General features: G+C 42.8%; 1 protein-coding gene across 1 annotated transcript in view; it reads right to left on the minus strand.

Moving 5' to 3' along the window:
- The window catches only part of PAPPA (pappalysin 1), a 1,283,063-nt gene that overhangs the window by 994,988 nt on the left and 261,424 nt on the right, over positions 1 to 26,651 (minus strand). The gene's annotated exons all lie outside the window — the stretch shown is intronic.

The raw sequence follows: 26,651 nt of genomic DNA on the forward strand, positions 1-26,651 counted from the left end.
ACTCCACCCTCACCTTCCAACTCCCAACTCCACCCTCCAACCCCAACTCCACCCTCCAACTCTACCCTCCAACTCCAACTCCATCCTCCAACTCCACTCTCCAACTCCACCCTCCAACTCCACCTCCACCCTCCAACTCCACCCTCCAACTCCAACTCAACTCCATCCTCCAACTCCACCCTCCAACTCCACCCTCCAACTCCACCTCCACCCTCCAACTCCACCCTCCAACTCCACCCTCCAACTCCACCTCCATCCTCCAACTCCACCCACCAACTCCACCCTCACCCTCCAACTCCACCCTCCAACTCCAACTCCACCCTCCAAATCCACCTCCACCCTCCAACTCTACCCTCTAACTCCACCCTCCAACTCCAACTCAAACTACACCCTCCAACTCCACCTTTCAACTCCACCCTCCAACTCCACACTCCAAATCCACCCTCCAACTCCACACTCCACCCTCCAACTCCACTCTCCACCCTCACCCTCCAAATTCACCCTCCAACTCCACCTTCACCCTCCAACTCAAACTCCACCCTCCAACCCCAACTCCACCCTCCAACTCCAACTCTACCCTCTAACTCCACCCTCCAAGTCCAACTCAAACTCCACCATCCAACTCCACCCTTAACTCCATCCTCCAACTCCACTCTCCAACTCCACCCTCCAACTCCACCTCCACCCTCCAACTCCACCCTCCAACTCCAACTCCACCCTCCAACTCCAACTTAAACTCCATCCTCTAACTCCACCCTCCAACTCCACCGTCCAACTCCACCTCCACCCTCCAAATCCACCCTCCACCTCCATCTCCACCCTCCAACTCCACCCTTACCCTTCAACTCCAACTCCACCCTCCAACCAACTCCAACCCACCCTCCAAATCCACCTCCACCCTCCAACTCCACCCTCCAACTCCAACTCAAACTCCACCCTCCAACTCCACCTCCACCCTCCAATCCCACCCTCCATCATTCAGGGGCACCACCACATCACTCAGGGACATAACCATATCACTCAGGGACACCACCACATCACTCAGGGACACCACCACATCACTCAGGGACACCACCACATCACTCGGGGACACCACCACATCACTCTGGGACACCACCACATCACTCGGGGAAACCACCACATCACTCGGGGACACCACCACATCACTCAGGGGCACCACACATCACTCAGCCCAACCACATCATCACTCAGCACCACAACAGAACTGTCCTTGCTTGCTACCAACAAGCATTGCCATAGCCAATAGGACTCGCATTAGGAAAGTGTAAGCTATTGGCTTTGTGAATAACAATGCTATTAATTTATATATTTTCAAAGCCAACACATATTAAAAAATGTGTCATTTACAATACCAATAGCTCACACTTTCCTAATGCGAGACCTATTGCATTGCAAATGCTTGTTTAAATGTATTTATTACTTTGATGTTTCTTTTGTGGACAGAGTCAGATACGGCTGCAGCATACTATACCAGATGTGAGGACAGGCCACAGTCCACTCTTTATCAGTTCATGACTCGTGCCAATGCCCGTTGTCAATTGAATTCCCTTTGGAGTGACTTTTATTTACTGTATGACTGCTGATATTTCACAACATTGAAGATCGTGTCCATTTGAAAGTGTTCTGTATTAAGTTAACAAAAGCTTCAATATTATATTTGTGAATTCATAAGCAGACAATTCTCCAGAACACGTTTCTTTTGGACTCAATTTCACCAATGTTTTTTTAATAAACTTGGCCCAGGAAGAAAACCAGCCTTTATTGTGTTTAATTTGCAAAACCTTTAACACTTTTTTCATTGTCTTATTTGTTTCTTTCCTTCTTTCTAGATTCCTTTTTTCCTTCTTTCATTCCTCTTTCCTTCTCTTATTCTGTCTTTCTTATGTTTCTTTCTTTTATTTCATTATTTCATTCCTCCTTTACTTGTTTCTTTTATTATTTCATTCCTTCTTTCCTTTTTTCTTTGATTCCTTCTAGCTTGCTTTCCTTTTTGATTTCATTCCCTCGTTCCTTCTTACTTTAATTCTTAACTCCCTTCTGTATTGCTTTTCTTTTTCTTCTATCCTTTTTTCTTTCATTCTTACATTCCCTTGTTTATTGTTTCTTTCATTCTTTCTTTCCTTTTTGCCTTTCATTATAATTCCTTCTTTCTTTCTTTCTTTTTTATATTCTGTCTTTCTTGCTTTCTTTGTCTTTTATTCTTTCTCTCATTTCTTGCTTTATTTCATTCTTTCTTTCCTGCTTTCTGTCTTGCTTTCATTCCTTCTTTCTTGGTTTCCTTTCACCTTTCTTGTTCTCATTCCTTCTTTCTTTCCTTAATCCCAAATTTCCTTCCTTCTAGCTTGTCTTTATTTCTTTCGCCTCGCTTTCTTTCTCTTGTTCTTTCTTTCTCATCTGCTTTCATTCTTTCATTCTTTCTTGCTTTTTGTCTTTCTATTCTTCTTATTCCCTCCCTTATTTCTTGCTTTCTTTCTCTCTTTTTCTTTTACTTTCCTCTCTCTTTTTTATTCCTTGCCCCTTCTCTCTTTTTTCTCTCCTGTTTTCATTTGTTCCATCTTTCTGTCTGTCTTTCTATCAATTTTCTTTTCTTTCCTCCTTTCTTTACTTCTTTTGTTCTTGTGTTATTTCTGTCCTTCTTTCTTGCCTTCTTTCTTTCTTGCCATCTTTTTTTACTTCTTTCTTGTCTTTCCCATTTCTTTCTTTCTTTCTTTCTTTCTTTCCTTCTTTCTTTTTTCCTTTCCTTCTTTTTTCTCAAAGGCAAGAGGCTGACATCCAGTGGCACATAAATTGGCTATGTTATGTCTGTGTTAGCCAAGACCTTTTGATTTCATTAAAATTATGTGTATAACATAGTTACTTATAGAGCTTTTGAGTCACACTTCATCCATTTTTCTGTGATTGTGTCAATCACATTTTTCTCCAACCCACTTGAGCATGCATCAAGGGGGCAGTGTGTCAACCCCCTTCAGCCACTAGCTGACTTCACTGCGAGTGACATCTTTAGTCCAAGTTTTTTTTTAGATTGACAACCTCCCAGCAGCTTCCCAAACAATAAAGTTTTTCAAAAGCTGTGACAAATCAGGATGTGCCATAGGCTGACAGGTGATGCAGACCAATTGGCTTTGTCAGTGCTTGTTTGATATTCCTACCCTGAATTAAAATGATATTATGACAACAGCGAATAATCATGTGGGAATAACCTAGTATTCATTCACATGTCATGTGTGGTTTCTCAGGTAGTGGTGGATGAATTGGATTGCCAGATGTTAGCACTCATCAATGCACCTGTACTGAATGTATTATTGGTTTGTATTCAGTGGTGTAACACAGGCCCCCGCAAGCCTCTGCGGTACGAGTGGCCCGGGCCCAAGGGGCCCCCTCATCACAGTACCTTAGCCTGAGGCCTACTGGTTGAGTCCATGGACGTGCAGGGGGGCCTATTAAGTTTTGTTACGCCACTGTTTGTATTAGTGATTTAACCAGGGTAGAGAGGGTGTAGCAGGGAGGTATCAGAAAGAGTCTGCTTTATCGGGGAACGTCCTTTACAACGGAAATTTTACAACGAAGTACCGTTACGATGCAGGTTTAACAACGAAAGTCATTACAACGACTTTCGCTGGAGGGCGCTCTAGGATAGGTAATAGTTTAATTTACTATCCAACACCTTCCCTACTATCCACGGGGACTGGAGTTGGAATAGTAAATTAAACTATTCACTATCCAGCGCCCCCCAACACAAGTAGTTGTAACGACTTGCATTGTAAAACCTGCGTCGTAATGGTACGCGTTGTAAAAGCACACGTTGTACCATCATAAATCCGCTTTATCAAAGTCATCTGCTCCAGGATTTTCCTCTCTATAGTTATGCGGCTTCCTAATGTAATGGAGGCTTCATAACCGTCATCAGCTGCAATTTTATAGTTTGAAAGGAACTGATAGGCGTCTGTGACTTTTATTATCAAGCTTCTTTGTGGAATAATTTGGAAATCAATCAAGGAAATGAAAATAAACTGGCTGCAGCACCCGCCGCAATTATAAATAGGGATCCCTGACATATCTCTGCACTATGTAATAGGCACTATGTGGTGCCTGCCACATGGTGCAGGGATATGTAGGAGGGCACCACAGGTGCCTCCAAGTGCCCATATCGGATGCTATGGTGTAAGGGGGGCGAGCTACGGGCCCCCAAAATGGTTTCTGCCTGCCTTTTCATGTCAGGTTAAGCCATGAAAAGCAGCAGGCACCGCCCCCATGGTAGGGAATACAACCCCTCCTGCCGCCCGGGTCAGCTCAAGGAGCCCATTGGATGCGAGACCGACCGGCAACCATCCGCCATCCTCTCGCCATTGAAATATGGCTAGCAAATAAAAGGGTTTTGATGGTGGGGCGGGACCACCACCGACGGGCTGTCAGCGGCGGTCTCACTGTCAGCATAATCAGCCCCTAAATTCTGTTTGATACACTTGCACTCTTCACACAAATCAATTTGAGGATACCAACTTAACTTTTAGCCTCCATTTTCAAATTAATTTTAAATTCCTTCAAATTTACAGAATATTTTAAAATGACATTTTGGATTTTTATTTTCATACACTTTATTAACCTGTTAATATTGTTAATTTTTCTAAGCAGCCACAGACACCCTGAGTAGGCTTCAGGTGCCCCCAGGGGTCCCCGGACCACAGGTTAAGAAACACTGGTCTAAAGAAAAGTGAAGGTGATAGGGCCTTTGTCTGACATCTGTGATAGGCTAGATTTGTTTTTGTGGGTCTGTCTTCTCAGGACTACGAGCATAGCCAGTCAGTATGAATGGATAAACATAGAGCTGATCGTGAGAACAAATAATACCGATATAGAAATGGCACCATTCAGTGGTCTCACCCTTCAGATAACTGATGGCATTTGCTTATATTAAAATGAATTAACATTGGGACAATTCTGCTATAACAAAAACTAGCACGAATTGTTTTTCGAGCTAGACAGGTTTATTTCACGTTGGACACTTCTCATTCGTCTGCTCCATTATAAAGTTGTAGGGAGGGGAAGGGTCGATATAATATTATTTTTCATTTTAATTTAAACTCCTAATGAAAGGTTCCTACGTTTGCTCGAATTCGGACATTCTATCAGCATGATCACACAAATTTATTTCGCCGGTAAGGTAAGCTGCCATAGATTTCAGACATTCTACCATTCACTCTATTAATGAGATGTTCATTATGCGCTATCATGGCCTGTTCAGTGAACCATTAGTCCATTATAGGCACAATACCTTGCCTCCAATGTCTGAAGATACATATTTTGGCAGCTGTCAAAGGGGTTTCCCTTCATCTGCGAGAGTGAGAGGAACATCAGTAACATCATGCAAGAATGCTAAGTGAATGGATGGAGTAATGTGCGTATAGTATACCTGTCAGAGCTCTAACCATATTTCTCACAAATACTGTTATTAGCATCCCACATTTCCATGAAATGTGTATAGATCAGTGTGGTGCAAACCACCTACAGCACGTATCAGCTGACATTAGACCAGCCCGGTGCACACTTTGTGGGGACTAGTGCTATTGATGGAGAATGCTGAACTTTAAAACACTCTTTTATGGTTTCCTGTAGTACCTTGTCCTTTGTTCCATCCGCTTCAACCAGTCAAACTCAGAGTAATCTTTGTGGAGAATGTTCTGCCAGTGTAAACAAGTGGAATATTGGGTAGGTCCTGATACCAACCCAGTACATTGCCCTAATATTCATAAGTACTTTAAAAGCAGGAGGTAGAAAGTGCTGTGCGTGATAGTCTTAACTGGCAACTTAAGTAGCTGCTTAGTTGCCTGTGTTGCCAGAATTGTCCTTCGGCAAGGCCAAATTCACCGCACAGATTCTGAAACATTTTGTACCCTTACCCTTCTGCAGTGAAGAGTTGATCTAAAGGTTTTTTGTCCCAGAGTTCCCACTCCCCGCCCAATATTGGCCTTTTGTTAGTTTGTATCCTCTCAGTCCCCTGGGGTGGCGGGGCGGGAGGAGGTGGGGGGGGGGGGGGGGGAGGATACAGGCATCGGATTGTACCGTTGGATTTATTTTAAGTTGTTATTTCCATACATAGGCTGGACATAGGTTTTGTATACTGGTAAAATTCCATCTGAGCACTGGAGAAGAGTGCCCCCTATGAGGGCTGGCCCATGCAGGCTTGTATGTTGCTGTCGCAGGAAGAAGGCTAAATTGAGAAGAATGATGACCGTAGTAGTATTGTGTCATATTGGAATCACGTAATCCACCCGAAGTGGTATGTAACAATAGGTAGCAAAATTTTAATCGAGGGCTGGCTCCACCCCACTAAAATTTTTTTATGACAGAGTCGATTCTGTTTAGTGTATCTTTTTTGCGTGCAAGTGGGAGCAATCCACTTCTATAACTATAGCATGGTGCCACAATTGCTTTAATTGAATTCACCCCCATAAATATAGAACCAACTGGATCCAATCGGTAAAATCATTGTCCTGCAATAGTAAAGTTTTGAGATTGTCTCCTACTATTAAGCCAATCCTGTTTACACTGATGCATTTGAGACTCCTGGGGATCAATTTTGCAGGGTAGTCCTGTGTACAGTCTCTCGTCGCACTTCTGGATAAGGACAGTACATCACACTTAACATAACATGTGTATTTGTAAAGCACCCGTTTACTCCCAAAGGGGCATCTTGGCACTGAATAACAGATATTTATTGTTACCTAACTCAATGGTACTGATTTTATTGACCTCAGAAAGGATCAGAGGCTAAGTGGACCCGGCAGAATTTGAACCTGTGACCATGAGGTTGAACACAGGTCTCTGCAGTGGATGCATTAGTCCACTGAGCCACCAGACCCAGCTTTTTCCCATTTAATATTGCACCCAGATATCAGGAAAAGGAACTGATGAGACCTATACACAAAGATGGAAATCAATAGGTTTGTGATGGTAAGCAGTATGTCGTGAGTGTAAAGAAACATCTTTATGTGGCCACTTGGCAAGTCAGTGCCAGATATATCTGGTGAAGAGCTTTTTGCCATGGATAGGGTCATCGGGATAGTAGAAATGGTAATGTGCCAGGGGGCAACCTGGTCAGGTTTCATGGTGAATCTGGATTGGTTGCATTAAGCGTTTCCAGCAACCAACCTGTGCTGTTGGATTCCCATATAACCATCATACTTTTAGGCCCAAGCCAGACCTCTCAAGTGTGTGGAAAAGATATTCCCAGTTCATCCTATCCAATGCTTCTCCCCATCCAGAGAGAGGGCTAAGGTTTCATATTGGTGAGCCTAGAGTGCACATGTGATTCCTGTACGATGGCCCTGGTACAAACCGTACTTGCGACTCATGTATCAGGGTAGGAATATCTTTTCTCAATCGTGTAGCCAAAGCGTTTGTGTGAACATTCAAATCTAAGTTGTTAAGAGAGATGCAGGATAGTTTGGGCGCTCAAGAGGACCCTTCCCTGACTTTGGAAGATGTCATATTCTTGCCTCATTCAATATGGGCTCTAAAGGCCAGTCTCTTTATGAACCTTATGTAAGAATGGGACTAGCAATTGTTTAGAGATCTTATAAAAGGGATCCCTTTCTTTACTAGAGAATGGCAATAAGGTGTGGCAGATATCGCTTCCACAATTTCTTCTACAGTTATTTTCCCCTCAAGCAGAGTTTTAGACTATGCAGATATGGAAGGAAGGATTAGCAGTTGTGGGAATTCTCCTTCCAATGCAGTAGTATTATGCAGGTCTGAATCATAATTGGATTTTTAATATTCATTAAACACATTCAGTAACAGCTACTGTGTGAATCTCAACTGTGCCATCTGTGTTTCTATTCACTGGGATCATACTATGTGATTCCTTGTGCTTCAGTTATGCCACCAGGTGTCTCCCACCTCTGCCTCTCCTCTCATATGTCATAGTTTTAACTTTAATAAGACACGTCCAGTGACTTGTGAGTATAAGGTGCTGAGGCCCTTTTAGCAAACTCTGGTCTCCATCGCAGAGAAGGGATCTGTGTCATGTTGTAAAATGATGTCAGGTCTCTGATATCTCGCACTACCTTAGGCCGTAATTCCGCGGCGTTACAATTACAGTGCTCAATCTCACATTAACTGTGTAGAGGTGCCCAAACTGCCATTAATTTGTGTATATGCCTGTATGTGTTTTCTATGAGGTGTTTTTTTTATCTGGTGTGCTAAGTCTCGTTGCCTTCATCCTCCTTTATAGGCCTGCTTCAACTTTTAACAAGGGAGCGGGCCATTAATGGCCAGTAGAGCCCACTACAGAGGGCTCTAAGGCTATTAGAACATTTCACCCTGAAATGGTGGAATGTTCTAATGTGTAAAACAAAGGCCTCACAGCCCGAAGGGGTTGAAATTCCCTCAGGCTCTGTGTGGCCTTTGTTCACAGCAAAAACATTTGAATGTTGCTGCTCCGGACATCTACTAGCCATTTGAAGCCCGAAGCACTCCATTGTCTTCGACGGAGAGCTCAAAATTCCAAGGTTCTAATGAGAGGTAGATTGGAGCAGGCCTCCCTCAAGGATGTGGCAACTGTGCATATCCAGCAGTACAGAACCCGATAACATACTATAATCAATCCAGAATAGTGAGCCACGGTAACATGATAAGTTAGAGTAGTCATGGTCAGCTGGTACGTCAAATGCCAAATATCCGCCAGGTTATGGTCGATCATTAAGTCATGAAGAACCGTTTGTTATCAGAATTGATTCTATCACTCAGTCCAGTCATATCAAGTAATGAGTCCAGTGCGATTTTCCAGTCCACACCTAGAATAGTTATAGTGTGTCCAAATTCCAGAAATAGCCTAGACAACAATGCAAAAAAGGCCCGCCTGTCTAGACTGGGACGTTAAATAATCAAGCCAACAGTAGTGGTCATCATTTTTAGTTTGGCCAAAATATATCATCCCTCTACATAAGTCCAGGTATGAGGATCCTATGAGGCACAGAGCAATTAATAAGAAAGGCAACATCACAAACCTTGAAGCAATTGTTAGCCTGCAACGGTGCTCCTTGTCAGTTTACTTTGCGGCAACTGGAAGGGAGAGACATCAGCCGTTGACCGAATTGCAGTTCAGTAACCACCACTGCAGATCTTTTGCAGTCTCCTCCAAAATCAGATGTGGTTAGAGACGTTCTCTCTGATGTTTGGCCCAGTTTCAGATCCCACTGTAGAGCCAGCAAATACAACCTGCTGTATTTAACCAGCCGGGTGCAGGAGGCCATCAGTCCCGGAAGTCTCAGAGTTGGCCTCACTCAATTTCAGGTCAGAGGCTGAAAGAGCGGGATCATACCCTGAATGTCCTGGACTCTCTTTCCCATGGTAAAGGTACGAAACTGAACTGTGTCCAGAATGGCTCTAATAAAAGGGAGAGTCTGAGAAGGAGCGAGGTGTGACATTAGCATGTTGATAGTTAACCACAAATAGGACAAGAGGTTCACTGTAGTCTAGAGGTGCCTGATGATTGCCCGGGACGAGCCCACCTTTAACAGTCAGTCGTCAAGGTAAGGTAAAACAAGTACCCCAGGTCTCTGAAGATGAGCTGCCACCACCGCCACCACTTCCGTGAACATCTGGGGGCACTGGTGAGACCAAAGGTGAGCACAGCGAAATGGAAATACTCCTGTCCTGCTGCGAACCACAGGTAGCGCTGGTGGGCTGGCAGGATGGGAATATGAAAATAGGCACCCTAGAGGTCCAACGCCACCATCAAGTGTCCAGGGTTGAGAGCAGACAAGACCTGGGCTAGGGTGGTGAGCATTTTGAATTTCTGCTTTCGAAGGAAGGTCTTCAGAGTGTGCAGATCTAATATAGGTTGGAGGCCTCTGTGCTTCTTGGGCACCAGGAAGTAGCAGGAATAGTAACCATGTCTTACTTCTAGTACCGGCACCCCATTGAGAGCCACTTTGCCCAAAAGAGCTTGGAATTTCTGTCAAAAAATGGAGAGATGGTCCTTCATCAGTCATTGGGGAGGGTTGTGGAAGGTGTGCATGGAAAGAGAGGAATTCGAGATAATACTCCCTGCAAAGTATCTGCTGGACCCACCTGTGTGACGTGATCTCCTACCAACCTAGAAAGAATTTACCAAATTACCTTCCTATGCCTGGAAAAGAAGCAATATAAAAGGAGAGTCTAAAGTGGCAAGGAGGAAGGAATATATAAATATCACTAGTTATTAGGGGACTATATATTCCTCTATTATCAGTACAAAGTCCTTATCATTCATTACATTCAATTTTAACACGAAAAACAATCACATACCAGGAATACATGATTACCAAGTTTAATTATCATATTATTAGATTCATTTCATCAAAAATTCTTTTTTTATTTTCTTCTCAACAAACTATATATATATAATATATACACATACAACAAATATATACAGATTACAAAGTAATACAACAAAACGTAGGTAGTCTTATTATCCACACAATTGGTTCTAAATTTCTCCAGAACTTTAATCTAAACAATTGTGTACAATATATTTAAAAACGAAATAAAAAAATACTCCATCAGACTCCTCTTATCATCATCTGTTGACGCGGACGCGTTTCGGCCCGTACAAACATTTAGGCCTCCTCAGGACAAGGGTGAGGGAAACGACCTATATAAATGTATAAAGAGAACACATATTGTATCTTTTCACAGCGAATGCTACCTCAATCTCTGTGCTGCCTCCCGGAGACCCAACGTGCCACCACAAAAAAAAAATACCCAAGTGACTCAGGAATCAGAAAAAATTATAAAAATAAAAAAATATATAACAAGGATCATAACATGCTCAGTCTGTAAAAAGTCCTAAGTGCAGAGTGCCACTTACGAAGTTCTCAAAGTCTTTACCAAAACATAATCACCCACGCACCTCCACCGATGTCATGAGTGAAAAATGCAAAATAATACAAGATAAATCCCAAATTCAAAATGGGAACAACACTCACTTCACTGTAACAATTCCATGTGCCTCAAATGCCAGGCCAGACTACACCACAACCAAAATTAGGGCATATAGCTGTAACACAAAATTCATTTCAAACACTTACTTATCCTCGCTGGACAATAAACTCACGAGGTCAGGGGATTCTGTATTCCATGATCTTACCTCAAGTCTATATGGTGGTGTGCACATCCGAAGGTTTTTAGTAAATGGAGGTGCTCCACTCCACCGCTGAGTAATCTAAAACAAAAGGGTAATGAGAGTTTCAATACGCAACTAATCCCTAATCAACTTGCTCCCTGCCTCACTCATCCCCCACAGCCACCATCCAAAGCGGAGACAGTAAATCCTACCTTCTAGACGTCCAAAACCTTTCAAGGGCGTATTTCGTCTTGGTCGCATGAAATCGGCAAAAAGGCACTTGGCACAGAGTTAACCAGCGTGGTTTCAATAAAATCGCAAATCGGCATCCCACGTGATCGAGACCCGAAGAGAATAATCAACAGGGAAAAGGGACTATGTTGTAAATTACATACTCTATGATACAGTAGCTTTCAATGTTTCTGCAATCAGTATACCTCTATGGTTATGTTACATATTCTAGAATTGTAGTTAAGTTCTGGACTCCAGGTTCTACATGAATCAGTTGGTTGACTGGTCAGCAGGCGCTGGGTCCTTTCTGCTGTACTGCGCAATAAACCTTAATTCTACACCTTATACTGCCTGGTGCTACTTACTACAGACTACCCCACAGGAGAGGCTGCTACAACGACACTAACAAAGGACTCGTAAAATAAAAAAGAGTGTTTCAATAAAGACAGCGACAATAGCACACTAAGTATAAACAGAAACTATTTCATGCACCACAGGAGTCAACAAAAAACTTTAATATAAAATAAAGTAAACTATACTAGAGATGTCAAACCCCTTAACCAAGACCAATCCAAACTATAAAAACCAACCATTATCCACAAATACTGATGACACGTCGGAGGACCAGTATCAGCACAGAGATGGGCTCACAGTCTAAAAAATAGACACTACTCATATTTCTATTGCTGATGTAGGTTATACTATGTGTCTTCCATAGGCCCATATGGGTAACAAAATCACTAACAAACAACTAAAATAAACAATCCAAATATATATACAAAAATAAAATACAAAAAATACAGGTGAGTGTGTCGATGGACTGTACAATATATACATGGCAATATATTTCGCTGAGATCAATAAAGTGACCATACAGTTCATTCTCACGCAATATTTATCCATGAAATTAGATAATTGTCCGGATTTGATCACGGTCATTAAGACCAACACTAGCCGTCTGATACTTCTCTATCACTCAGGCTTCAAGTTTATTCAATGTCATCTGTAACACGAATTTATTGGGGGATTTCACCACTAAAAGGACCTACCACATGATTTCATTCTCATTATGATTACACTCCATAAAGTGTTGGGCCAAGGGAGCTCCTTGTGTCTTACAATGTATTCTGGATTGATGCTGCATCACCCTCATCTTTACTGCTTGTGTAGTCTGCCCTATGTATACCATTTCGCAGGGAAATACAAGGCAATAAATGACATTTCTTGTATTACAATTCGAGAAGTTATTTTGATTGTTAGTAGGGTAAGGACAAACCACACAGTCATTACATTTAAAATGTCCCACAATTTGTGGAAGGCTTAACATATGTCTCAGGTCTCTCTAAGGGGGAATTGTCCGTGCTGCTCTCACTAGATGTTGACGAATGTTTTTACCTCTGCGGAAAGCAAACAAAGGTTTGGGGATGTTTAAATGCTGTATTAGCCTCCAGTTCCGTAGGATAATTTGTTTAATTTTGTTAGCTTTGGGATTGAAGCACACACGTCATATGATCAGAACCCTCTTTTTCTTTAGGTGTTAGTAAATTTTCACGAGGTATAAACCATGCTGGTTTCAAAGTAGTTCTTACCAATTATTTGGGATTGCCTCTGTCGCATAATTTGTCTTGCAGTCTCTCTGCATTCTCAAAGTAATCTATCTTGTTGGTGCAGTTACGGCGAATTCTTAAAAATTGGCCGTACGGCAGATTTTCTTTAAGATTCCTCGGATGACCGCTTGAAAAATGCAGTAAAGTATTGCGGTCAGTTGGCTTGGTATAGAGGCTTACTTCCAATATGCCAGTATTACTTTGTACCCATACATTTAGAAAATTGATTTTAGTGTCACTATATTTAATGGAAAAACTTAAGGTCTACCGAACGAGCATTCAACCAACTATGAAATAGTAATAGTTGATCCTGATTCCCGGTCCATATCAAAAAAATGTTGTCAATAAAACAAATCCATCGGGTAACATGTGTTTTAAAAGGGGTCATGTCATTGAAAATATGCTGCATCTCAAAGGCGTGCATAACAAGATTTGCAATTTCCGGGGCAAAACAACACCCAATTGCCACGCCTTTCACCTGTATATACAGGTCATCTTTGAATGCAAAAAAATAGTTTTTTAGACAAATCTTGGCTAGGGCTGTGATAAAATCAGTCGGCACAACGTGTGGTCTCGGTCTTTTATCCAATACTAACCCATCTTCTAACTTCCGTCTTGAGGAATGTTAGTATAGAGACTTTCGATATCGAAAGTGACCAACAACTGTCGGTCACTATCAAATACAGAATTCTCAATCTTTGAGATAAAATCCATGGTATCTCTAATGTAGGCCTTAGTTAGAGGTACAAAAGGTTTCAAAAACACATCTATGTATTTAGCTAAAGGTTCTAGTAGTAACCCACAAGCCACAATAATAGGCCGTCCCAGAGGTTTTTGGGTATCTTTATGGACCTTCGGCAAAACATAAATATTAGGAATCTTTTGTGTCGTAACGTTAAAAAAATCATATTCTTTTTTGCAAGTTTATCCCTCGTCTAGGGCTTGTTTAGTCAGATGTAAAATTTGGGCTCTTAAGAGTGCAGTGGGATTATCGCTGATCGGGCGATAGTGTTCCAATTTATTCAATTGATTCACTATCACATCATCATAGTCATTACTATACCATAGGACAATGCCGCTCCCTTCCCAGCCGGTTTAATGACTGTAAGGGGATTGGAGGTAAGCTCTTCCAATGCGGTCCGTTCTGCAAGGGTGAAGTTGGGTTTAAAGAAAATCTCTTTCTTATTGAATTCATCAATCTCTCTCAATATCTGATCTTCAAAAAGAAGAATTTCATTTGGCATAGAAGTACTTTCCGGACAGAAGAAAGACTTATTTCGCAATCCACTGATATTAATGTCATGAATTTCATCCTGATTTGAAAAAAAGGTTTTTAACCTGATTTTTTGCAGAAATTGAAGGACCTCTGTTTTAGTATTCACAGGGTCCTGCAAGGTCAGCAGGACAAAAGACAAACCTAGAAAGAATTGGCAGATTCTGCCTCCCACTGGATGGCTGTGCTCCATCAAATGGAAAAAGAGGTTTGGTATGACGGGCTGCAGGTGGGGGGTGGGGGGGTGACAGGGGTGATTTACAGACTGGGCACACTGATCTTAGGGCCAGATGTACAACCCTTTTCTGTGGCCGCAAACTGGAGATCCTCCCATTTGCGACCGCAAAAAAGGGTAATGGCATGCACAAATGCTATTTTGAGAGTCACTGACTCGTAAAATAGCATTTCCGACTCTCGCTATTAGGAAGAGGCGTCCCCTCCTAATAGTGAGTCACCATGCCGTGTACTATTGTTTTGCGACTGCATTTGCAGCCACAAAACACTTGCAGTTTACCACCTACTTCAAGTAGGTAGTAAACCACTCGTAAACATGAATGGGTCCCCACGGGACGCCCTACCCCTTTGTGAGTATGTGAGGAAATATTTTTAAGAGCAGGCAATGATCCCAGGGACCACTGTCAATGGCTCTGTTCTTACTTCTATTTCTCCTTTTCTTCTTTCTTTTCCTTTCATCCTCTACTGTCACCACAGGCGTTTTCTCTACACGGTACCCACTCCACACACACTACCAGTAGAAACAGAGGAAAAAACAAACACTTCAGGTTAATCTGAGGGACCAAGCTAGTTCAAAGTCACACGTTGTCACCACACATCCTCATTGGGGTTATTACCCTGTGGCCACCCTATGCCTAATTATAGTTTGCTACCATACCCACAGTTGTCATGACTTCAGATAAAAATTTGACAGATAGTCTCAACATAGTCTCGCTAAATGTAAAGGGGCTTAATCACCCAGTTAAACGCAAAAAAATCTTGGATTATCTTGCTAAAACGAAAGGCGATATAATTTTACTACAAGAGACCAAACTTAACAAAGAGGATGCAGACTTATTTAAACAACACTGGACCTCCCACACGCTGTGCTCTCCGGCTGTTCAAAAAAAGAGAGGTGTAATCACTCTTGTCGCTAAAAAATCAAATCTAGCCTTGGTATCCCACACCAACGACAATGATGGTAGGATAAGCATAGCTCACCTACAAAGAGATGAGGACCATATACACTTAGTAAATATTTATGGGCCGAATACAGACATCCCTGAATTCTGGAACTATGTATGAAAACAAATGGGGAACATCCCCCAGGATGAGTTATTAGTGGTGGGCGGGGACTTCAACCTTCCCCTTGACCCCCTAATAGACAGACAATCAAAGTGTGCGTATCACCCCTCACGATCCCATGAAGCACTACTACAACTATGCTCTAAATACCATTTACATGACTCATGGCGACTCCAAAACCCGGACGGACGCGACTACACCTTCTACTCGCCACCACACAATTCTTACTCAAGAATTGATTATTTATTACTCTCAAACCCCTATACACACCTCATTGACGAAACAGTAATAGCCCCAAAATTGGTTTCGGACCATTCATGTATACACTTGAAGCTAGCTGGCTCTCACACCCTTATTCCTCCAAAACGCTGGTGGCTTAACAAGGAAATTCTAATGGTCCCCGAAAATAAGAGCCAGATAGAGCTGGCCATACGTGAATACTTCGAACTAAACACTCAGCAAGACTCTGATGTCGCAACAGTTTGGGACGCCTTTAAGGCCACAATAAGGGGCACTATCATAGGGATCAGGGCGAGAATGAACAAAGAGCTTAACTCAGAATTAGACACTCTAGAAAAAGATATCAAAAGGTTGGAAATTTTTCACTCCACTAACTTAAAAGAGAAATTCATGATAGATCGCTTGACTAACTTGAAATACAAATATAACGCCATACTAAGCAAACGTGCAGGAATATGGGTCAACAAGTTTAAAGCACAAAAACTGCGAGGGCGACAAAGCCGGGAAGCTACTGGCGTCCTATCTTAAACACAAGAGGAAACAATTCCACATTAACTCTATTAAGGACCAAACTAATAATACACACACTAAACAGAAGGACATCCTACGCACCTTCCAATCATTTTACGAAGATCTTTATAAAAATAAACTACAATTCAATGTGGAGGAATGTTAAAAATATTTAAAGTCTATCCACTTACCTCAAGCCTCTGAGGAGGACAAAGCGAAATTAGGGGCTCCGTTCACAATCAAAGAAATCTCAACCGCGGTCAAAGCGCTGAAAAATAATAAGGCACCAGGACCAGACGGATTTACAGCTAATTTTTATAAGGCTTTTGAAACCCCCCTTAACCCCGTACTTCTAAACCTGTTCCAATCCTTCCTGTCGAAAGGTAGTGTCACCCCCACGATGAGTGAAGCAACCATCATAGTTATACCCAAAGAAGGGAAGGACCCGTTACTAACAAAAAACTATAGGCCTATCTCACTCATAAACCTGGATTGTAAAATGTATGCGAAAATATTAGCTTACAGACTAAATTGCATCTTGCCAACCTTGATCAGTACCTCCCAGGTAGGTTTCATAAAGAACCGTTTATCCAACGGCAACACAAGACTCTTATGTCACGTATTAGAGAAATCCAAAACCTCAGACTCACCTGCGGTGGCAATCACTCTTGACGCAGAGAAGGCGTTTGATAGAGTGTTGTGGCCTTTTCTGCGTCAATGCATGCAAGTATTTAACTTAGGGGATGAGTACATTGATATGGTCATGGCCTTATATTCCCGCCCATCCGCAAGAATTGCCATTAATAATTCCCTATCTGAACCCTTTCAATTAGAGCAGGGTACTAGACAGGGCTGCCCACTTTCGCCTACACTTTTCCTATTGGCTCTTGAACCACTCCTTCGGGAGATTAAACAAAATCAAAACAATACTGGTATATCATTCGGCGCCACGAATGTGAAACTTGCGGCCTATGCAGATGATATCTTGGTGGTCACTGAACAACCGGATATCTCTATTGAGGCACTGATGACATCTATTGAAACTTACTCCGCACATTCCGGCTAAACAGGGATTAATCCGAAGTAAAACCCCTGAACATCTTTACCAACAGAGAGGTGTTAGGCACATCCGGACTCTGTTGGCAAAGTAGCTTCATCAAGTACCTAGGGATAGAATTAGGTAGCTCCACGATTGAGACCCTCCAACAGAACAAAAACACGACCCTTGAGAAAATCAAAAAACAACTAGACGGTTGGTCACCCCGTTTTATCACCTGGTGGGGTAGAATCGAGACCATTAAAATGATGACTGTGCCTCTGATCAACTATTTAATATCTATTCTACCCCTAACGCTATCCCACGAGTTCCATCACAAACTTGATAAGATGCTCTCAAATTTCATTTGGAAAGGTAAAAGAGCAAGAATCGGCTTACAGAAATTACAGTTGGACAAGTCATTTGGCGGTGCCAACCTTCCGGACTTAAGATACCAAACGGCCTTCTAAGCCAAACAAGGCTCATATTGGCTGTCCCCCCCGACAGGTACTCACCTGTGTGGCTAGACATAGAAAGGGCCCTCCTGGGAGATATCCCTCCACTCTCAGTAATGTCAATAAAAACGAATCAAATCTCATGCTCTAAATCCATATTTATTAACACTAAGTTGGCCTTATTTAAAATTGACAAACTGCTGAACGCGTCAATACGTCGGTCTAGATGGGAACCAATCTGGAATAACCCTAGGATTACATATAAAGGCAAACCACTACACTACCACTCCTGGATTAGGAAAGGTATCCACTTCCCGCACCAACTTTATGAAGCTACGTACTCACTTCCTTTTACAGAAGTCCAATCGAAGTTCGGGGTCAAACCCTCTGATTTAAACACCTTCCTGAACATAAAAACAGCCATTACTAAAGCGGATCTGTCCTCCACTCCACCATCTCTGCCGTCATATTTCTACAGACTAAATAGAATAGGTCACCAAGGGCCAGATGTAGGAAAATCGTATTTACTGATTCAAAAATACCGAATTTTACCGATTCGGTATTTATGAATCGGTAAATATGAATGAGGGAGATTTAGGAAGAATCGGTAAGTGAATTACCGATTCTTTAAAATTCGGTATTTACCGATTCGGTAAATACCGAATCGGTATTTCCTATTGATTCCTATGGGCTGTGAAGCCCATAGGAATCAATGGGAAATACCGATTCGGTAATTACCGAATCGGTAAATACAGATTCCTGCAAGGGTGCAGGGGGTGTCACTTTGACACCCTCTAGCACCCCAAATACAGGCATGTGTGCCATGTGGCACACAGACATGCCCTAAGGGCATGTCTGTCTGTCACATGGCATAGGTGTGCATGCACAAATGTGCATGCACACCTGGATTCGGTATTTTACCACCCAATTGGATTGGGTGGTAAAATACCGAATCTGTAAGGCCTTTGGGACTCAGAAGAGTCCCACCTACATCGGGAAGTTACCGATTCGGTAAAAATACCGAATCGGTATTTTACCGATTCGGTAAATTTACCGATTCGGTAAATTTACCGAATCTGTAAAATAGGGCCCCTACATGCCAATTCTTAAATACCGGTCGGTAACGGCCGAAATCGGCTGTTACCGACCGGTATTTAGGCTCCTACATCTGGCCCCAAGTCTCAAAGATTTATAAATTGCTTGGCCCACAGCCATCCAGACTAATCGAACACACTACACAGTTTTGGTCCTCTCTCGCCTCCTTTAATACCTCTGAACCGGATTGGGCCGCGGCGTGGAAATCTTGCATGTGTCACAAAATAAGCCCTACGCTATCACAAACCAAATTCTGGCTCATGCACAGAGTCTTTTGGACACCCGCTCGCCTCTATGCACACAAAATCAGCCCTAATGCCTTCTGCTGGAACTGCAAGCGTGCGGAAGAGGATTTGGACCATCTCATCCTCCAATGTGAGTGCGTCTCTACCTACTGGAAGAATAGTTTTGATTTCATACACAAATTATTTGCCGTTTTACCTCCCAAAGAACTTCCCTTCCTAGTTTTTGGCTTCATTAAAGCGGAGCAGCTTATGAACCTGACAGAGCCCTGTTAGACCTCCTACTCATAGCGTCTGTTAAGGTTGTGTTAACAACTGGAAAGATACAAAGAAGGCCAACTTCGCATGCTGGTTAAACTGAGTGATTAACCTCCGAGGGGCAGACAACATCACTCTACAACAGTCACCTTGGCGCCCCGCACGAAGGAAGATATGGAACACACTTGATAACTACTTCAGCGCTCATAAACCTCCGTGAATGGCCCAGGTTCCTGACCATACACACTCGGCTTAGTGGTCCCAAGACGGGTGGGGACAACGTGTTTTCTAGTTTCTAGTCACTAGGACGTGATGCAGTCTCTTCTTCTTCTTACTACTCTTCCTCTTCCTCTTCTTCTTCCTCTTATGTTTATCTTCTTCTCCGTATCTGCCACTTCTCCCTCTTTCTTGACCTTCCCCCTCTCATAGCCTTGTGTTAATAATTAGGGTGCTTGTATAATACTCGGACTCATCTGAACGTGCTAATACCTATTCTAACTGCCATGTTGCTCATCGTTTGTTTTGCCATGTTATCAACATTTCTGATCTTGACTTGTTCAGATGTATGTACTCCTGCCCGCTGAGTGTACCCACATTGCATTCCTTTGTCTTGTATCCTTGAAATAATCCAATAAAAATATTTGAGATAAAAAAATGAAACTTTTCAGTTTCATTTTTTTAAGCGCACCCAGTGGTCTCTGGGACCACTGCCTGCTCTTAAAAATATTTTCCAACATACTCACAAAGGGAAAGGCGTCTCCTGGAGATCTCTTCTCCTTTGTTAGTGGTTTATCACCTACTTGAAGTAGATGGTAAACTGCAAGTGTCTTGCGGCTGCAAATGCGGTCACAAAACACTAGTACATAGCATGTTGACTCGCTATTAGGAAGGGACGCCCCTTCCTAATAGCGAGAATCGCAAATGCTATTTTGCTAGTCAGGGACTGGCAAAATAGCATTTGTACATGCTATTACCCTTTTTTGCAGCCGCAAACGGGAGGTTCTCCCATTTGTGGCCGCAAGAAAGGGTTGTACATCTGGCCCTGAATGTTTTCCAGAATGATCCAAGTCAAGTCGTTTCCATACGTTTCTTCGTGGTCCAATGGTCCACTAACAGGTCTCCTGTTCTGTCATTCCCGATGGCTGCTTTATGTTCGCAGAGGTGAATCCAGAGTTCTCGGCTCTTTCCCCAACATATTCCATAGAACAGGGGAATAGGATTAAATATACCGCATTTGACGTTCTACAGTTGGTCATTTCATGGAATTCACATTTATTTTTTCCCCATACCAGGATATCCGTTGTCAGAGCATGGTTACAAGCGTGGCAATTGACACATTTGTGATTTCCTGTAATAGGTATCGAGCTGCAATAGATTTCTGAATATAGTTTACTTCATCATTACAGGCCACTTTAACCAGTGAGTTTCTCAGATTGCGATTTCATCTAAACACAAACACTAGTTTCAGGAGTTTGGTCATGTGGTCACCACTGTTGAATATATGCCACTGGAATCTTATAATCTGTCTGATCTTGTTGTTAACGTTGGAATGTTAACAACTGGAGGTGGGAGTTCCTCAGGGGTTGATCCTGAGTACCACTCTTTTTAATATTTACATGACCCCTTTGGCGGCACTAGTGAAGTCTTTTGGTGCCGGGATTGTATCGTACGCCGACGATACCCAGCTTCTCTTCACATGTGAAGAGAACAGTGATTTTAATGGTGATAGTATTAAGAGCTGTTTAGGGGCCGTTTTCTCTTGGTTCAAACTGAATCATCTTAAATGTAACTCGGACAAATCGGAGGTGCTTTTCTTTGGCTGACCTCCAGACCCTTGCTGGAAGTCCTGGTGGCCGGCGGCTTTGTTTCCTCCCTCTGCTGCCACTTCTGTGGCCAAGAATCTAGGAGTGAAAGTGGACAATGGTCTTACTTTCAAACCACAGATTCTGGGCCTAGTGGGACAGTGTTTTGGTCTTTTAAAAATGCTGTGGAAATTTCTCCCACTTCTGTCTATTGCCCACAGGAGGACCACGGTTCAGGCCCTGATAGGTTCTCGGCTGGACTATGCTAACGTGCTATATTTGGGTCTTCCTGAATATCTTCTCTCACGCCTTCAATTGGTGCAAAACTCCGCCGCACGAGCGATTTTCGGCCTTAGCCGGAGATCCAACACGGCAGCTCTTCTTAAATCTCTCCATTGGCTGCATGTACGCAAACGCATCATCTTCAAAACTCTAACCACGGCATTCAAGGCCCTCCATGGTACGGGTGTCCGCTACCTTAGGAAAAGAATAGGCTTTTACTTCCCGTCTAGATCGTTACGTTCTACATCGCTAGCTCTGGCGACGGTCCCGGCAATTAGGAGAGCCCGCATTGGGGGTCGCTCTTTCAAGCGTCTGGCGCCCCAACTTTGGAATGCATTGCCTTTGTCTTTGCGGAGGTTAGACAACCTTCTTGTCTTTCGGAAAGATCTTAAAACATGGCTGTTTGTACAATAATTTCATCTATCCTCTTGCTCTGTGTCTGCAGGGTCTGACAGCGCCGGGACACTCTACCTGAGTAGCTGAGCGCTTTATAAAACCCAACGTAACATAACATAACAATGTCTGGTGACACATACCAATTTGTGGTAATTTGTATTGATTCTGTCTTGAAAAAGCATTTCTCTGTTGTAATAATTTCTTCTTTTGTTTGAAGCTCTGATGAGTCACTCTGGGTATCCTCTAGCTAGAAGCTTACTTTTAAGTTGTTCTGCACTCATGTCGTAATCTCGAATGTTAGAGCAGTTCCTGTGCAGTCGCAGGAATTAACTGAATGGGATACCCTGCTTTTGACATCTGGGGTAATAACTCTCAAAGTGAAGTAAGGTATTTATTGCCCTGGGTTTAGTGTACGGCAAAACTTGGATTAGATTATTATTATTAAAAAATCGTAATATCTAAGAATTCAACTTTGGTTTTACTAATTTTGGGAGAAAATGTCATGTGAGGATCACATAAATTGATCCACATGAAGAATTCAGCTAGCTGTTGTTCTTCTCCTTTCCATATGAAGATGTCATCAATGAACCGCACCCAATTATGAATATTTTCAGCAAAAGTCGCTACATCATTGTAGACATATTTTTCTTTGAAATTCCCCTTGTACAAATTGGCTAGATTGGTTAGGCACAAGCTGCCCCAAGCTAACTCCTTTGATCTGTTAGTGATATGAGTTTTTAACCTCAAATTAATTCTATTTAAGTACAATATCTAGGCATTGCAGAATAAAGGTATTGGAGCCAATTCACAGAACTAACTTACAACAAAATCCTAAACTTACTGCTTTTGGTATTCACAGAAGGCAGTTAGTAGTCTTAAATTAGGATTTTGCCTTAAATTAGGATTTTGTCTTAAATTAGGATTTTGTCCAAAACTAGAATTTTGTCTTACGTTAGGAATTTTGTCTTAAATTAGGATTTTGTCTTAAGTTAAATTTAAGACAAACATAAGTTAAACTTAAGTTTAATTTAAGACAAAATCCTAATTTAGGACAAAATCCTAATTTAAGACAAAATCCTAATTTAGGACAAAATCCTAATTTAAGACTACTAAATGCCTTCTGTGAATACCAAAGGTAGTAAGTTTAGCATTTTGTCATAAGTTAGTTCTGTGAATCGGGCCCTTTGTGTCCATCGGTACCTATCCAGTTAAGTGTGGTTTTGACTGCTTCAAATGCTTCTGGCTGAGGGATATTTGCATATAACGCTTTGATATCCATAGTGATTAGGATATCAATAGCTTGGTCAAATGGAATTCCTTGGATATTGTAGGAAGGTAGGATCCTTCTAGCATGGTTATCCCCACTTATTGCCTGGTGTCAATGTGTTTTGGATTAGTTTGATTGGAATCCTGCTGATCAGGATCCCAGTTACTGTGCTTTCTCCCTAAATTGGACAGTGGTAAGTAAAGGTCACTTAAAAGGTCACTTAAAACCTATAAGTACCTATATGTAACCCCTATGGCAGGCTCTTCTGAGGGCATGGTTCTTGGTTACAAGTGTGAGGGTGCCCCTGCATAAGCAGGGCCCCTCTATTAACCCCAGAGTCAATGCTCCAGGCTTTGTAAGTGTGGTCAGCCATTTAATACATATAGTGGACATCGAGTCAAATATGAGATGTCTAACTATATATTGGCTGCACTGAAAACGGTCATGCTTGGTATCAAACATGTTGGAATCCTACCAAAACACCAAATCCAGTGTTTCTTGTAGGATCCCATGTACTGGGGGCTTCAATAGGGTACCCCATGCATTCCCAGTACCAGCCTTTTAGAGTCTAACAGCAAGCTGGTGCTGCCGCCGACCCCAGACATAATTCTGCCCTCCTGAGCTGGAGCAGGGGAAGGTAGTACAATAAGTTTCTTGTCACAGGGAGGTGTGACCACCTCTCAGACAGAACGTAGCGTATTGGGCTGGGGTGGAGGTTCTTGCCAGCGCCACCAGACTGCTTTGAAGGCCACATTTGATGCCCTCCTTGAATATCCAGTTTGAGCCAGTTCACAGAGCCATTGGCTCCCACTCTGGGCGGAAACTGGACAAAGGACATGGAAGTACCCTCCCCCGGGTCCGGACCCTCTTCTGGGATGGATCCTTGAATCATCCCAACCCTTTCCCCAGAGTACTTAAGGGCTTATCAGTGGGTGGCTCTTTAGATTCGTCATGGGAAAAGATTCAAATCCGAAAACACTTCAACTTCAACCGTCTGGGCACCTTGGCCTTCCTCTGGAACCAAGACTGCATCAAGGAAAACTACTGCTGCTCCTGGTCTCGTTGTCCTGCCAGTCTTCTGCTTCATCCAGGTTCTTCTCCAAAACCTGTGGGCATCAAAGACACCCTAAGTAATCTCCCTCAGAGTGAAGGTGTCACTCCTCTGCATCTGCAGGCAGCGCAACCAAGCTGACTGGTCTGCTTCTCCTGATGACCTATGGACTCAGAAAGGCTCAGCAACACAGGTGGTGGTTCTGCAACTATATCAAGACACGCACTGTCTTCTCAACAAGTTTGCAGCCAGTATCCCTTGCCAGAACTGCTGGAACAGAAGCCCTGTGCACCTGTGCACAGCGTTGACTTGCCGTTGCCAAGGCTTGTTGACTTTGTCCTCCAGAGATCATCGGGCAACAAGAAGCTCCAGCCTCCAGCATCTCGTCCTGTCAAGATCTTCGTCCTCAACGCATCCTCTACACCGTCGGCCTGCAACTTTGGGAAGCTGCTCCAGTTTCTCTTGCGACTCCTGTGCCTTCACAGGGTGATATTCCTGCTAAAGCAACTGAGCTTACACCTGATAAGCTCCAGTGCCGGACCAATATTAACTGCCTTAAAAGCAAAACTGCTGCTAGCCATTAGTTATGGCCAAAAGGCTTTTACGGGGTCTCAGGACGCCCATCAGTGGGTCGTTTTGAGGGTCTTCTTTGGCTTCAGTGAGCTCCCCTGCTTGCTTGGACTTGCTCTGACTCTCCTGCACTTGGTGAGTCTCTCAGACCTTACTGGTCCCAACGCTGCACCTTTTTTGTTTACCATGTTTATTGCTGCTGCCAAGGCTTATTTGTGCTGCCGCCGGACACCGATCCTCTGGTTCTCGACTTCCGAAGTGGGACAGTTCATGAATGTCTCCTGGTCTTCTACAGCATCGCCTGGTTCTCACAGCTGTAGAGACAAGGTCACAGTCATCACTCCTGCATCTTCCATCATGAGTGGTCATTGGTCTTCTGTGCCTCCTGGCCACTTACGAGTGGCATAGACTCTATCCCCTCTGCTTGCAGGTACTCAGTTTCAAGAATCTACCCTTGGATTCAACCGGACTCTTTCACCTTTTTCACCAGCAGCTTCTTTACTGAAGTCCTCTATTGTGGTCTACTGCGGTTCCCAACGACAATTTGCACCTATTGACCCGGCTTCCCTGATGTAGGTATCCTGGTTCCTGGGGTATCCATGGTAGGGTGACTTCCATTGAGTGCGCAGCTGTGTTTCCACTCTGCACACAGCCTCTATGGGGTCTCTGGGCACTTACCTCATGTGGTTCCTTGTGAGCCTTCTGGTTCAAGTCCCGACTTCGGCCGAAGTTCGCATTCTACTTCTTTTGTAAATGTTTGGTCTCTCCCTGGAAACCACAGTGTATTTGTGCTTATGTACCTGTTTTACAGATAAAATATTGTGTGTATTGTGTTGATATCTCTGGGTAGGAGATATAGCAATGTGTTAGTGAGTCTGTATAATAAATATAACTATTTTAATAACTACACAGTGTGGTTCTTTTTCGTTTAACCTACTGTAAATATAATTAGTCCTTGTACCACAAGCTGCTTAACACGCCATCTTGACTAAGCCGGAAGGCTGCTCGCCACAGCTACCACTTAGAGAGCTTTCTAAGGTTGTCTAAGACCACTAAAATCATCATAAGAGTCGTCTGGATTGGTGCAAAGTGGTTCACTTAAAGAAGTGTGCACAATATACTAAACCAGCCTCCTACAGATCTCATTTGGCCTCTGTCCTTAACATAAGCAGGGAGGGCAGCAACCAGAGGTTTGAGAAATAGAACCACATATTTGGACAGGGGTTCAGTATCTGGGCAAGCCGTGGACACAATGGGCCTGATTCACAGAACTAATTTAAGACAAAATCCTAAACTTACAACCATTTTGGTATTCACAGAAGTTAGGACTCCTAACTTTAGGACTCCTAAATGCCTTCTGTGAATTCCGAAAGTCTTAAAGTTAGTATTTTTCTCAGTTTAGGAGTAGTAAAGTTAGGACTCCTAACTTTAGGACTCCTAAATGCCTTCTGTGAATTCTGAAAGTCTTAAAGTTAGGATTTTTCTCAGTTTAGGAGTAATAAAGTTAAGACCCCTAACTTTACTACTCCTAAACTGAGAAAAATCCTAACTTTAAGACTTTCGGTATTCACAGAAGGCATTTAGGAGTCCTAAAGTTAGGACTCCTAACTTCTGTGAATACCGAAATGAGTAAGTGCCTTCTGTGAATACCAAAATGAGTAAGTGCCTTCTGTGAATACCAAAATGGTTGTAAGTTTAGGATTTTGTCTTAAGTAAGTTCTGTGAATCGGGCCCACTAGGTCCAAGGGGAGGGTCATCAGAATCTTTATGGGTTTTTAGTTCCCCATATATCAAAGGTGTCTGAGCATATGTCCTATTAAGGTCCACAAATTATGTCCACAAATGATGCCCTCATCCATAGCGGCCGTTGTAATGTTCAACATTTCCATCTTAATCCTTTTTTCTGAGT

This window comes from Lissotriton helveticus, chromosome 5_1 (assembly GCF_964261635.1).
Source record: "Lissotriton helveticus chromosome 5_1, aLisHel1.1, whole genome shotgun sequence".
Classification (NCBI taxonomy): domain Eukaryota; kingdom Metazoa; phylum Chordata; class Amphibia; order Caudata; family Salamandridae; genus Lissotriton; species Lissotriton helveticus.